Here is a 14,731-nt window from a genome sequence, read left to right on the forward strand (position 1 = left end):
AAATTTATTTTGATTCTTAGTCAGTTGGCTTAGCAAATGCATAAAATACTTGGCCTTTATCAGATTTCACAAAAATTTGAACTTTGCCAAAACATACATTTGGTCTAAACCTGTATTATTTCCTTTTTAAAGATTGGGGTTAGATGAAAAATTTCATATCTATTTTATCTTTACATTATCCGTATCTTTAAGTGAAAAAATAAATGTTTAAAAAAAATTTTTATAGATTGCTTTACATTGTCACTGTGTTTCTATGAAAGCATTTCATACCAAGTCTAAGTTCTTTGTACTAAGTTCTTTATACTGAGCTTTTGCAGTGGGATGTGTTTGTTTCTTCTCATTTTATTAAAGGTGAATATTCAACAGAAGGAAGTTTATTAATTTGGACTATTATTATTATCGACCACTTTGCCTAGAGCAGTACACATCCTACGCAGCCCAATGTAGGCTGAGAATAAAACAGATAAAATTAGATACAGGCTTTGCTTTTCAGGAATTCATAACTGAATTGCTCAGATAAGAATGCATGAAAAAATGTAGTATTAAAAATGCTGTTTATAATCAAAATATGAAAACTATGTGCTATGGAAACTCATCATATGAAACTAATAACTTACAGAGTTAACACGTTTCTGCAATTCATATATAACAAAGAATTACAAGCCTAGGGTTTAAACTGCTATGTTGTTGAAAAATCCAAAATCCACCCAGGTACTTTTCCTATACTTGCTAACCCTCAAAGGACATCTTTTTATGAGTCCTGAGAAAAATGAACTAATCTTAGCACCCTTATATGCATGTAACATATAAAACTCTGCTTACTGCCAGAGAGCTCACAGATTCACACTTTTCAGATAGACCCTCATGGTAATAGCAAATAAAGCTTTTATTCTTTTCTGGCAATTGCATTCTAAAAACCTGAACACAATGCTGCTTTGTGGTATCAGTAAAGTTTTCTCAAAGACGATGTCCTTTATGTACTGTAAGATTTCAGGTGAACACAATTCTGTTCAGTGAGAGTAGATTAAGTGACTGGAGAGTATTTCCTTGTGGAAGAAGCACTAGGCCCAAATGCTTTCACCTGCAAAAACACAAAAAGATGAGGTGTATTCAGCAAGAAGCTCTGACTTGCTGCAACCCAGGATATATAAATATAGGGTGAAGAAGATAGGTAAATAAATAAGCAAACAAACAAGTAAAAAATCATGACATTTGTGAGAAATAGGGCTATTTTTATTTGTGGGGAATAGCCTTCTCTAAAAGGTTACGGAGAACTGGGAGGTCTTTAAAGGATCATATGGATATAATCAGATTTTTTTCTTTTATTTAAGATTTTTTGATGTGGACTATTTTTGAAATCTTTTTGAATTGGTTACAATATTGTTTCTGTTTTCTGTGTTTTTGCCTTTTTGGCCACAAGGGGCATGGGATCTTAGCTCCCTGACCAGGGATTGAGCCCACATCCCTTATACTGGAAAGCAAGGTCTTAAGCACTGGACCACCAGGGAAGTCCCCAGATTTGATTTTTAGAAGAGAAATTGGACGGTAATGTGAGCCAAGGCATGGGGCAACAAGACTAAGAACAGCAAGAACACACTGATAGTAGTTCCATAAATAGGCCAGTGATTCTCAAACTGAGGCAGTTTGTCCTGCAAGAAACACTAGTCAGTCCCTGGAGAAAGTGGCAGGGAAAGTGTACTCTGGAGTCTAGAGGCCAAGGATGCTGCTGAACCTACAATACAAAACAGAGTTAACACAGTCCCTAGCAACAAAGACTTATCTTGACCATAATGCCAGTGATGCTGAAAAAAGCTGCTTTAGATAGGGGGTAATGTGCAGTATCACTCTGAGCATTTAATTTGTGTTTAAGTAATGGCTAATTATGTTGAGCATTTTTCCTGTGTTGACTGATACTGTTGAGCATCTTCTCAGCTTCTCACTATATAGATATATCTTCTTTGGTGAATTGTTTGTTTAAATCATTTGCACATTTTTAAAGATGGAGTTATTCTCTTACTGTCTTTTTTTTCTTTTTTTTTTGGTGGAAGGTTGGGAAGGGTATAGATGCCTGATTGTTCCAAACAATTTTGTTGAAAAGATCGCTATTTGCTAAAGCAACTTTGGGGAAAAATGACTTAGTCGTATATCGGTGGGCGTATTTCTTGGAGTTCTCTGTTTCATTGATCTGTTTATCTCTATGCCAGTACCAAATTGTTCTGATTATATAGTGTTATAATAATTCTTGAAGTCAGGCAGTGAAAATCCTACAGCTTCACTCTTCACTTTCACAGATGTATGTCTTTTCTAGGCCCTTTGCTTTCTCAAGTAAATTTTAGAAACACTTGTCAATTTCTGTAAAAAGTCTCCTGGTATTTTGATTGAGATCGCACTATCTGTAGATCAGTATGAGAGAACTGAAAGAATTGTTACCTTTAAGTTTAGGTCTCTTTACTCATGAGCTTTCAGTTCAGTTCGGTTGAGTCACTCAGTCGTGTCCGACTCTTTGCAACTCCATGAATCGCAGCACGCCAGGCCTCCCTGTCCATCAGCAACTCCCGGAGTTCACTCAGATTCATGTCCATCGAGTCAGTGATGCCATCCAGCCATCTCATCCTCTGTCGTCCCCTTCTCCTCCTGCCCCCAATCCCTCCCAGCATCAAAGTCTTTTCCAATGAGTCAACTCTTTGCATGAGGTGGCCAAAGTACTGGAGTTTCAGCTTTAGCATCATTTCTTCCAAAGAAATCCCAGGCTGATCTCCTTCAGAATGGTTGGATCTCCTTGCAGGCCAAGGTACTCTCAAGAGTCTTCTCCAACACCACAGTTCAGAATCATCAATTCTTCGGCTCTCGGTCTTCTTCACAGTCCAACTCTCACATCCATACATGACCACAGGAAAAACCATAGCCTTGACTAGACGGACCTTAGTCAGCAAAGTAATGTCTCTGCTTTTGAATATGCTGTCTAGGTTGGTCATAAATTTTCTTCCTAGTTTATATTTATATTTCCATTTATTTATGTCTTTTTAAAATTGTCTCAACAAGTTTTATAAATCATTAATTCTAGAATCTTTTCAGAGATTCTTTGTGATTCTTTTATACAATCATGTGGTCTGCAAATAAAGACAATTTTAGCATTTCCCTTCCAATTCAGATGCTTTTTGTTGACTGAAAACACTGAATTGAATGTATAAATTGTTATTTAGTTTCCAGCATTAGGCAGTTTTCCTTGTACAATATTTCTGTTACTACTGTCTATTGATAATTTATTTCCAGTGTGGTAAGATACTTTCTATAACAAGAATCCTTCAATATTTATTGAGATGTATTTTATAGTTCAGAATATGGACATATTGTTAAATATTTTATATACACTTGAAACTAAATGTATTCATTTTCTGTACATGTGTTATATCAATTATTATGGAAGGGATGTTAAAAGATATGACTGTAACTGGATTTGTCTGTTTCTCCTTACAGTTCAATCAATTTTTAAAAAAATTAATTAATAATTGGAGGCTAATTACTTTACAGTATTGTGGTGGTTTTTGCCATACATTGACATGGATCAGCCGTGGGTGCACATGTGTCCCCCATCCTGAACCCCCCCTCCCACCTCCCTCCCCATCCCATCCCTCAGGGTTGTCCAGTGCACTGGATTTGAGTGCCCTGTTTCATGCATCGACCCTGGACTGGTGATCTGTTTCACATATGGTAATATACATGTTTCAATGCTTTTCTCTCAAATCATCCCACCCTCTCCTTCTCCTACAGAGTCCAAAAGTCTGCTCTTTATATCTGTGTCTGTTTTGCTGTCTCATGTATAGGGTCATTGTTACCATCTTTCTAAATTCTATATACATGCATTAATATACTGTATTGGTGTTTTTCTTTCTGACTTCACTTCACTCTGTATAATAGGTTCCAGTTTCATCCAACTCATTAGAACTGACTCAAATGTGTTCTTTTTCATAGCTGAGTAATATTCCATTGTTTATATGTAGCAAAGCTTTCTTATCCGTTCATCTGCCGATGGACTTCTAGGTTGCTTCCATGTCCTAGCTATTGTAAACAGTTCTGCAGTGAACATTGGGGTACACATGTCTCTTTCAATTCTGGTTTCCTTGGTGTGTATGCCTAGCCGTGGGGTTGCTGGGTTGTATGGCAGTTCTATTTCCATTTTTTTAAGGAATCTCCACATTGTTCTCCTTAGTGGCTGTACTAGTTTGCATTCTCACAAACAGTTTAAGAGGGTTCTCCTTTCTCTATACCCTCTCCAGCACTTATTGTTTGTAGACTTTTTGATAGCAGCCATTTTGACCCGTGTGAGATGGTGCTTTATTGTAATTTTGATTTGCATTTCTCTGATAATGAGGGATGTTAAGCATCTTTTCATGTGTTTGTTAGCCATTTGTACGTCTTCTTTGGAGAAATGCTTGTTTAGTTCTTTCGCCCGTTTTCTGAATGGGTCATTTATTTTTCTAGTATTGAGCTGTATGAACTGCTTGTATATTTTTGAGATTAATTCTTTGTCAGTTGCTTCATTTGTTATTTTCTCCCATTCTGAAGGTTGTCTTTTCACCTTGCCTATAGTTTCCTTCATTGTGCAAAAGCTTTTAAGTTTAATTAGGTCCCATTTGTTTATTTTGCTTTTATTTCCATTACTCTGGGAGATGGGTCATAGAGGATCTTGCTGTGATTTATGTCAGAGCGTGTTTTGCCTATTTTTTCCTCTAAGAGTTTTATAGTCAATCAATTTTTTATTTATATTTTTTCAAACCCTGTTATCAGTACTTTTATGTTGTTGTTCTTTAGTTGCTAATTATGTCCAACTCTTTTGTGACCCGATGGGCTGTAGGTGGCCAGGCTCCATTGTCCACAGGATTTCCCAGGCAAGACTACTGGAGTGGGTTGCCATTTCCCGCCCCAGAGGATCTTCCCAATGCAGGAATTGAACCCGTGTCTCCTGCATTGCCAGGCAGATTCTTTATCATTGTATCACTGAGCCACCAGTATATAAACATTTACAGCTATTATGTCCCTTGAAGAACTGACCTGTCATTATGAAATAACCTAGTTTATTCTTGGTAATATTTTTTCTCTAAAATCTCTATTTTCTGATATTAATTTAGCCACTCCAGCTTTTTGATTAGTTAGTGTGGTATACCTTTATTCATCTTATCACTTTTAATATGCTCGTGTCTTTTGTTTAAAGAGGTTTTATAGGCCTGGATCTTTCTTTCTTTCATTCTAATCAACAATCTTACCTTTACTGAGGAATTTAGACCATTTATATATCCTGTTGATAAGGTTGGAATTATGTCTTTCATCTGGCTCCTGGCTACAGGTTTTTATGTATACCATCTGTTCTTTGTTCACTTTTCTTTGTCTTCTGCTTTTTAAAATTATTTGAATATTTTCATGATTTCTTTTTATTTCCTTTGCTGCCTAATTAGATATAACTCAGCTGTTGTGGTTTTAGCATTTGCTCCAGAGGTTATGGTACACCTACTTCATTTTTACCTTCTACCTTCACTTTGGTGTTATACCACATCACAGAGAGCATACAAAAACTTACAAGAGTGTATTTTTATTTCTGCCACCTTGACCTCTGTATTGTTGTCATGCATTTTAATTCTATATAGATATCACAATATTACTTTATTATTTTTCTTCTGAACAGTTAATAATCATTTATGAAGATTTCAATGCAGTTAGAAGAAAAGCCTCAATTGCAGAGATGGTTACTATTTCCAGTGCTCTGAATCTCCATCTAGTATAACTTTTCTTCTGCCTAAGGGTTTTCTTTAACATTTCTTAGGTTACAGCTCTACTGGTTATGAAATGTTTCAGCCCTTGTGTATCTAGCAAAGCCTATTTATCTTTCATTTTTCAAAGATGATTTGACTGGTTAGAGAATTCGAGGCTGAGAATACCATAAAAATATCATTCCCCTGCAGTCTCATTTGCTTTGTTTCTAATGAAGAGCCTACTGCCATTGTTACCTCTGTTGCTCTGTATGTCATATATCATTTTCTTGTAAATGCTTTTAATAATCCTCTTCATGACTCTTTTAAATTAATTTGGTTATGATATACCTTAATGTAGTTCTCTGTTTCTTGTGCTTGGGGTTCTTTCATTATCTTGGTTCTGTGGACTTATACCTTTCATCAAGTTTGAAAAAGTTGGTATTTATTTCTTCAAATATCTTTGTTCTCTGTTTATTCTTCTCCTTCAGGAACTATAATTGCATATATATTGGACTATCAAGTTTCCCAGATCTGTCCAGTTATTTCAGCCTTTTTCCTTCCCGTGTGGTGTGTATTTGGTTGGTTTCTATCGCTGCATGTTTCAATTCAACAGTCTTTTTTCTGCAATATTTCATATACATTAATACTCTTTAATGTATTCTTATTCACAAATATTTAAATTTTTACCTTTAGAAGTGTTGATAACACTGAAGTCTCTGCTTTCCTATCACATATTTCCTCTAGCTTCTTAAACATATATAATACAAGTGTAATAACTCTTTTTGTGTCTTTTGTCTATTTATTCCATCATCTGTTATCACTTTTAGGTAGGTTTCAATTAATTAAATTTTCATGTCATAATGGGCTCTATTTTTCAGCTTCTTTGAATGTCTAATAAATTTTTGATTAGATGCCAGATATTGCTATTTTTACTTTGTTGGGTACTATTTGTGTTTATATTTCTATAAATATTCTTGTACTTTGTTTTGGAATAAAGTCACTTGGAAATCACATGGTTCTTTGGGGTCTTGCTTGAAAGTTTATTCTTCAGGGCCAGAGTAGTGTTTAGTCTAGGGTAGTGGTTCTCTATTAGGGTGATTTTGTTGCCCAATGTATATTTGGTAATATCTGAAGACATTTTAAAATTTTCACTATTTGGTGATGGTGGTGGTGGTGGCAGGTTGCTTCTGGCATCTAGTGGGTAGAGGCAAATGCTGACCTTAAATATCTTACAATCACAGCAAAGCTTCTCCTACCTAAATAAAGAATCTTACAGCTCAAATGTCAACAGTGCTGATACCAAAAAAACCCTGTTCTATAAAAATGATGACATCTGTGCACTATGTAATTGACATGATAAAGAGAGAAGCTTGAGGTAAGAATTGTTTCTGAGTCCAACAAAACAGCATTTGAAAATGCATGAATATGCAAGAGAGAAGTCAGTGATTTTAAAAAGGAATATTTTTCCTTATAAAAGTACAAGTTTATGATTCCTCTAATTTGGATCAAGAGCACTGAAAGAAAAATTTTAAGAGAAAGTTAAGTAAATCTTCTGAAAATGAAAATAGAGAAAATTCTCTTCTGATCAACTTGATGAAGATGGAAGAAAGTTGACAAGACTTCCAATTACAGCATTTATAGCAGTTGAGAATTTCAGGCTACATACAGCAACAGGAAGTGTCTGTGAAAATGAAGTGGAAATACTTCTAAAATAAGTTTCATTTGCTTTGCTTTAATTCTTTGATTTTCATTTTTTGACTTATGATTCATTGTTTTTGTTTTTAATTTTTATTTTTACTTTATTTTACTTTATAATACTGTATTGGTTTTGCCATACATTGACATGAATCCGCCACGGGTGTACATGAGTTCCCAATCCTGAACCCCCCTCCCACCTCCTACCCCATATCATCTCTCTGGATCATCCCCGTGCACCAGCCCCAAGCATCTTGTATCCTATATCGAACACAGACTGGCGATTCGTTTCTTACGTGATAGTATACATGTTTCAGTGCCATTCTCCCGAATCATCCCACCCTCTCCCTCTCCCACAGAGTTATATCACATTGTGGACTCAAACATAATGATATCACAGACTGGTTGGGCTCAAGGTTCATGTTGCAGGATACAAGGTTCATATATCCTCTGTTCTCCCTGAACACCACTCTCAATTAATGGAATGATGAGATAGTACTACCTCAGTGCTAAATTGTTACATATAGCTTCTTTTGACTTTCCATCTCTCTACATATTATCAGTGTATGAATGCAAGAATGTTATAGCAATAAAATACATACTTACTATGGCTAAATATGGGAGCTTCCCTGGTGGCTAAGTGTAAAGAATCTGCCTGGAAATGCAGGAGATGTGGCTTCAGTCCCTGGTCTGGGAAGATCTCCTGGAGAAAGAAATGGCAATCCCTTCCAGTATTCTTTCCTGGAAAATCCCATGGACAGAGGAGCCTGGTGAGCTACAGCCCATGTTGTCACAAAAGAGCTGGTCACAACTTAGCAAGTAAATAACAGCAACAATGGCTAATATAAAGCTGTCCTAATAAAACATTAAGAAAAAAAGTTCCTCCCCCCCAAAAGGTGTCATTAATTAAAGTTGGACCTTTTAAGTTTATCTAGACTGAAAATATTCACTGGAAAGCTGAAATACAGATACCGAGTTTGAAAGAAAAGGTCAGGCTAGGGATATAGCTAACCTTTAAGAGGAAACTTGGGAATGACAGAAAGCACTCAGGGAGACTATGCCAAACAAGGAAAGGAATGAGCCCAGGAAAATGAATCTGAGGAATTTTCATGTAACACAGAAAGCTCCCAAAACATAATTCATAAAATTATCTTTATGTATCTTTCTGCACAGCAGAAACTAACACATTATAAATTGACTACAATAAGATTTTTTTTTGAATAATAAAACCTTAAGTTTCTTGGGCCTTAAGAGCAAAAAAGAAATTTAATATTTCTTAAATATTCTGATATACCTGTAATATATACATTGCATGAATATAAACTTAGTAAAGTTGCAAAGGCTATAATATGCTACTGTGTATTATTTTCCAAGGGCATATAGGAAAACTTAACATTCTATGAAGTAATCATTGCACGGTTGATTTTAATGAACCATTTTCTTCTTAGCATAGTTTTGTTCTTTACCCACAGAGAGAAACAATAGCCACTCGGGGTTGAAATGGGCACCAAGCAGCAACATGGCTTGTATGTGTTAACATGAACTGTTCTAGAGTGCCTTACTTGTAATATCCACTGTGACATCATAAAGAACTGTTTACAGCTTTTATAATATCTTCCATGAAGAGGGTTAATAAAGACTACTAACAAGCTTTTTAGCTGGGCTTCCCTGATGGCTCCCACAGTAAAGCGTCTGCCTGCAATGCGGGAGACCTGGGTTCGATTCCTGGGTCAGGGAAATCCCCTGGAAAAGAAAATGGCAATCCACTCCAGCATTCTTGCCTGGAAAATCCCATGGACCGAGGAGCCTGCCAGGAGTCATGGAGGAGCCTGTCCATGGAGTCACAAAGAGTCGGACACGACTGAGCAAACCCTTTTAGCACTTTCTTGCCCTTGTGCTCAGTTGTGTCCAGCTTTCTGCAGCTCCATGGACTGTAGCCTGCTAGGCTCCTCCTCTGTCCATGGGATTTTCCAAGCAAGAAGACTGGCCTGGGTTGCCATTTCCTACCTCAGGGAATTTTCCTGACTCAGGGATCAAACCTGCAACAGATGGCAGGTTGTTGCTAAAACGCCATTCAACTAAAGAATGGTGTCTTATAAGCATGTTGTGAATCTCCTTTCTCCCTTATTTTTGATAATTACAGATCTTTCAGTTAACGAATAACATTCTCCCTTCAGTAAAGTTCAGTTCAGTTCAGTCGCTCAGTCGCGTCTGACTCTTTGCGACCCCATGAATCGCAGCACGCCAGGCCTCCCTGTCCATCACCAACTCCCGGAGTTCACTCAGACTCGCGTCCATCGAGTCAGTGATGACATCCAGCCATCTCATCCTCTGTCGTCCCCTTCTCCTCCTGTCCCCAATCCCTCCCAGCATCAAAGTCTTTTCCAATGAGTCAGCTCTTCGCATGAGGTGGCCAAAGTACTGGAGTTTCAGCTTTAGCATCATTCCTTCCAAAGAAATCCCAGGGCTGATCTCCTTCAGAATGGACTGGTTGGATGTCCTTGCAGTCCAAGGGACTCTCAAGAGTCTTCTCCAACACCACAGTTCAAAAGCATCAATTCTTCGGTGCTCAGCCTTCTTCACAGTCCAACTCTCACATCCATACATGACTACTGGAAAAACCATAGCCTTGACTAGACGGACCTTAGTCAGCAAAGTAATGTCTCTGCTTTTGAGTATGCTATCTAGGTTGATCATAACTTTTCTTCCAAGAAGTAAGCGTTTCTTAATTTCATGGCTGCAATCACCATCTGCAGTGATTTTGGAGCCCCCCAAAATAAAGTCTGACACTGTTTCCACTGTTTCTCCATCTATTTCTCATGAAGTGATGGGACCACATGCCATGATCTTCGTTTGCTGAATGTTGAGCTTTAAGCCAACTTTTTCACTCTCCTCTTCTACTTTCATCAAGAGGCTTTTTAGTTCCTCTTCACTTTCTGCCATAAGGGTGGTGTCCTCTGCATATCTGAGGTGATTGATATTTCTCCCAGGAATCTTGATTCCAGCTGTGCTTCTTCCAGTCCAGCGTTTCTCATGATGTACTCTGCATAGAAGTTAAATAAGCAGGGTGACAATATACAGCCTTGACATACTTTTTTTCCTATTTGGAACCAGTCTGTTGTTCCATGTCCAGTTCTAACTGTTGCTTCCTGACCTGCATACAGATTTCTCAAGAGGCAGGTCAGGTGGTCTGGTATTCCCATCTCTCCCAGAATCTTCCACAGTTTATTGTGATCCACACAGTCAAAGGCTTTGGTATAGTCAATAAAGCAGAAATAGATGTTTTTCTGGAACTCTCTTGCTTTTTCCATGATCTAGCGGATGTTGGCAACACTTAGAAATTGTTCTCTTAAGCAGAAAAGGAAATTTAATCTTTAAAAATGGTAATATTATGAAATAAACTAAGCTTTATTTTCCAAGTAGCAAAAAGCATTAAACATGTTGAACAAGAGGAGTTCATAGTTACATGTCACCATCTGTCTACCCACTATTGTTTCCTCACTGACTATGCCTTAATAGATGTTACTCAGAATTTGAAATGTTATTACTGAGAAATTTTCTGGGAAAATTGATACATTGTGTGTAGAATTTTCAAATATTTTAAAGTAGACCCATAAGTATGCTTATGTCTAGAATTTTATTAAAAATCAACTATTAAGCAGAATCTGGAGAACATTGCATTCTTTTGTCATATTTTCAGAAATGTCTACTTATGATAATTAACATTTTCTATATTTTAGTTTTCCTAAACAACTGAGCATATTTTATGGAACAAGTACCCCTGCATACACTGTAAGTTAGAAAAACTTTCACATGCAATATTAATAATAATGCAGAGGTCATAAATACTATTTTAATGGTGTTCATAAAGTAAAATTTGTTGATATAAATAGGGAAATATGTAGTTTGGGGAAAGTAGCACATTTATTCACTCACTAATTCATTAAAATTATTTTCAGATTGTTCTTTTGTTAGCTCTAAGTACAAAATGCAGAGCAAGTGAGCCATTAAAGAAATTAGAAACTAGAGGAAAGAGGAAAGACAATGTTAGAAGATTTATTTTGCCTATGCTGTTGTGAGCCCTTTGATAAAAGAGAGCCAAAGTACACTGCTTTTAATTTTATCTCTACAGTGACTATATTACCCTCAGTAACCTGTATTTCGTCTTTTCACTCATTGTAGGTCTGCTATAATATTTTGTAATAAATAATAACATCTTTTCAGAGAAACATCTATTTGTATCTCTCTCTCTGTGTATATATATATATATATATATATATATACATACATATATACACATATATGATTTTCATTCTATAAGTTTTTGATAAATTGTCAAATATTGATTTAATTTTTACTTCAGCCAGTATTTATGTTAGATGAACAAGCAACAAAGCTTCACTCAAGGAACTTACACGCTAGAGGAAATGACATTGAACAAGTTGTCTCAAGTGTATTACATATGGTAAAAGAGCTGTACTGTGTGCTGTGGATGCCTAGTGCAAATGATCTAGCATTCTTTAAGTGGCCTGAGAATGTGTATTGAAGACATTAATTCAGAATGAAACCTGAAAAGGACCAGGCTGTATGTTGGCAAAAGCATTTGCTGTAGTGGAAAGAAATTGGAAACTGCTGCTGGCAGAGGAAGGAATATATGCAAAGATTATAAGACAAGAAAGAATATTTGAAGTAGTCCTAACCTGAAAGGAGAAGTGGTAGGTGATGAAAAGAGAGAGGTAGTCATGATGTAGATTCTGTTAGGACTCATAAGTTAAGTAATGTACTTTGGCCCTTATCCTAGAGTGAAAGACATTCAAGAAGGAAGTGATATAACCAGATTTGCTTTTCCCAGAAGATTGATATGGTTGCACTTTGCACTGCATGGATTAGAACAAACAAGCGTGGATGCTTGGAGAACTGATAGAATATTACTGCTGTACTAGATTGGAAAATAGATGATGATTCCTTAGACAACAGTAGATGCAGTAAGATGGTACTCGGTGGATTGTGAAATATTCTGGTGGTATTGTCAACACAGTTTGGTAGTTAATTCAATATGGGGGCTGGAGAAGAAGGTTTCAGAAATGACTGCAAGTTTTCTGGGTTCAATACCGAAAGGGTTGTAGTACTATTTAATGAGCTAAGAAATACCAGATGAAAAATATATTTGGAGATGAGACTTCATTCTAAAGTGTTGCTATTTAGGGACTGTACGATCTCAGGTGTATATGTGTAGTGGGTGGCTAGATACATGGGGCTAGAATTCAGAAAATATATTCTGATATAAAGTTTGGGACTTAGTTGTTTACCTAGAAATTCAAGGAAGCCATAGACTGTATAAGGTTGCCCACAAGATGTGGTTTTCCAAGAGAAGTTTGTGGAGAGCACTCTTGTCTAATAAAGTGATTTCTTATACACACAGAACCACAAAGTTCTTGATAATGTTATACCAGGAGAAAAGCTCCAGCTTGGTCCAAAAGTCATGGAGTGAGATAGTACTGACTGTTACATCTCCAACAGGTTGATAAAACAAATCAACTGAAAACATATACTGTCTCTGAAGAGGAATCCTAGGCCAGAGTTAGGAGCCCCGAAAGTGGAGTCACAAGCCAGAAAGGATTATTTGTAAGGCTTGAAATCAAATGGGGCTCTTTCAGGTGATATCTGAATTACTTGGGACCAGTGACATTTTTTAAAAAGGGTTTTTTTTTTTCCTTTTTTAGGGGATACTGTTTATATCATACTATCTGATGCCTATTCACTATTGCATTTTGGCCACAAATTACCTGTTTCTTGAATTTTACTGGTTCACAACTGGAGATGAATTGTAACTTAGGATGAATTATAACCAGAGCCTTAACCATACCTGATTTAGATAGTAAGATCTGAGACTTCTAAGCTGATGATATTTAGATGAAGTATTGAACTTTGAGTCAATGCTCCAGTTGGCTGAGACATTGGAACATATTAAAATGTTATGAATATATTTTGAATATGAGACAGACGTGACTGTTTCGGTGCTAGAGGGTAGACTGTGATAGGCAGAATGAGGCCCTCACTTGAATGGCATTCATATTCCAATCCCCAGAACTTGAAAATAAGTTATATTACATGGCAAGGGGGCATTAAAGTGGAAGATATAATTAAGTTTGCTAGTCAGCTGACCTTATGATAAAGAAATTGTCATGGATAATCTAAAATTACCCAGTAATGTAGTTACAAGGGACCTTCAAATGCTGAAAAAGGAGGCAGAAGTGTCAGTGTCATAGAGATACACTAGAAGAAAGAATCAGCTGGCCACTGTTGAAGATGGGGGAGAATAAGTATCTAAGAAATCCAGACAACCTCTAGGAGCTGGGGAAAAACAAAACAAAACAAAACAGATTCTTCCCTGAAGATTCGAGAAAGTAATGCACTCCTGAGGATGTGTGGCCAAGATGGCAAAGCAGGAAGATGCTGAGCTCATCTCCTCCCATGGGTATATCCATATTACAGCTATTTACAGAGCAACTATCAGTGAAAACGACCTGGAGACTAGCGAAAGAGATTTTCACAACTAACTATGTAAAAAGGGAACCGCAGAAGACAGGAGGGTTAAAGACATGGTGCAGTCAAGCCAACACACCAAGTAGGCAATCCACAAACCCACAAAGGCAACTGAGGATAATCACAATTGCAGAGGTTCTCCCTAAAGAGCAAAGAGTCCGAGACTGACATCCAGTTCCCCAGTCCAGAGGTCCTGCACAGGGAAGATGAGCCTCGAGAACATCTGGGTTTGAAGGCTAGTGAGGTTGCATACTTTGCAGGACAGAAGTGTTATCCAGTTGACCCTTGAACAACACAAGGGTTGGTGCACCAACCCCCACATAGTCAAAAATTCCATATAACTTTATAGTTGGCCCACTGTATCTGTGGCTCCATGTCTGCCCATTCACCCAACCACGGATCATATAGTTCTTGTTATTTTAGTTGCTACGTTGTGTCTGACTCTTTGCAACCCCATGGACTGTAGCCCACCAGGCTGCTCTAGCCATGGGATTTCCTTCTCCAGGGGATCTTCTTGAGCCAGGGATCAAACCCATGTCTCCCACACTGGCAGCTGCATTCTCTACTACTGAGTCACCAGGGAAGCCCAGTGATCATTTGTATATTTATAGTGTATATTTATTGAAAAAAGTAATCTGCGTGTAAATGGACTCAAGCTGTTCAAACCCATGTTGTTCAAGGGTCAACTATTTTTAAAGTAATAAAAGGAGGACTCTGTGGGAGAAGGCGAGGGTGGGATGATT

The sequence above is a fragment of the Ovis canadensis genome, chromosome 9 (assembly GCF_042477335.2).
Source record: "Ovis canadensis isolate MfBH-ARS-UI-01 breed Bighorn chromosome 9, ARS-UI_OviCan_v2, whole genome shotgun sequence".
Taxonomy (NCBI): domain Eukaryota; kingdom Metazoa; phylum Chordata; class Mammalia; order Artiodactyla; family Bovidae; genus Ovis; species Ovis canadensis.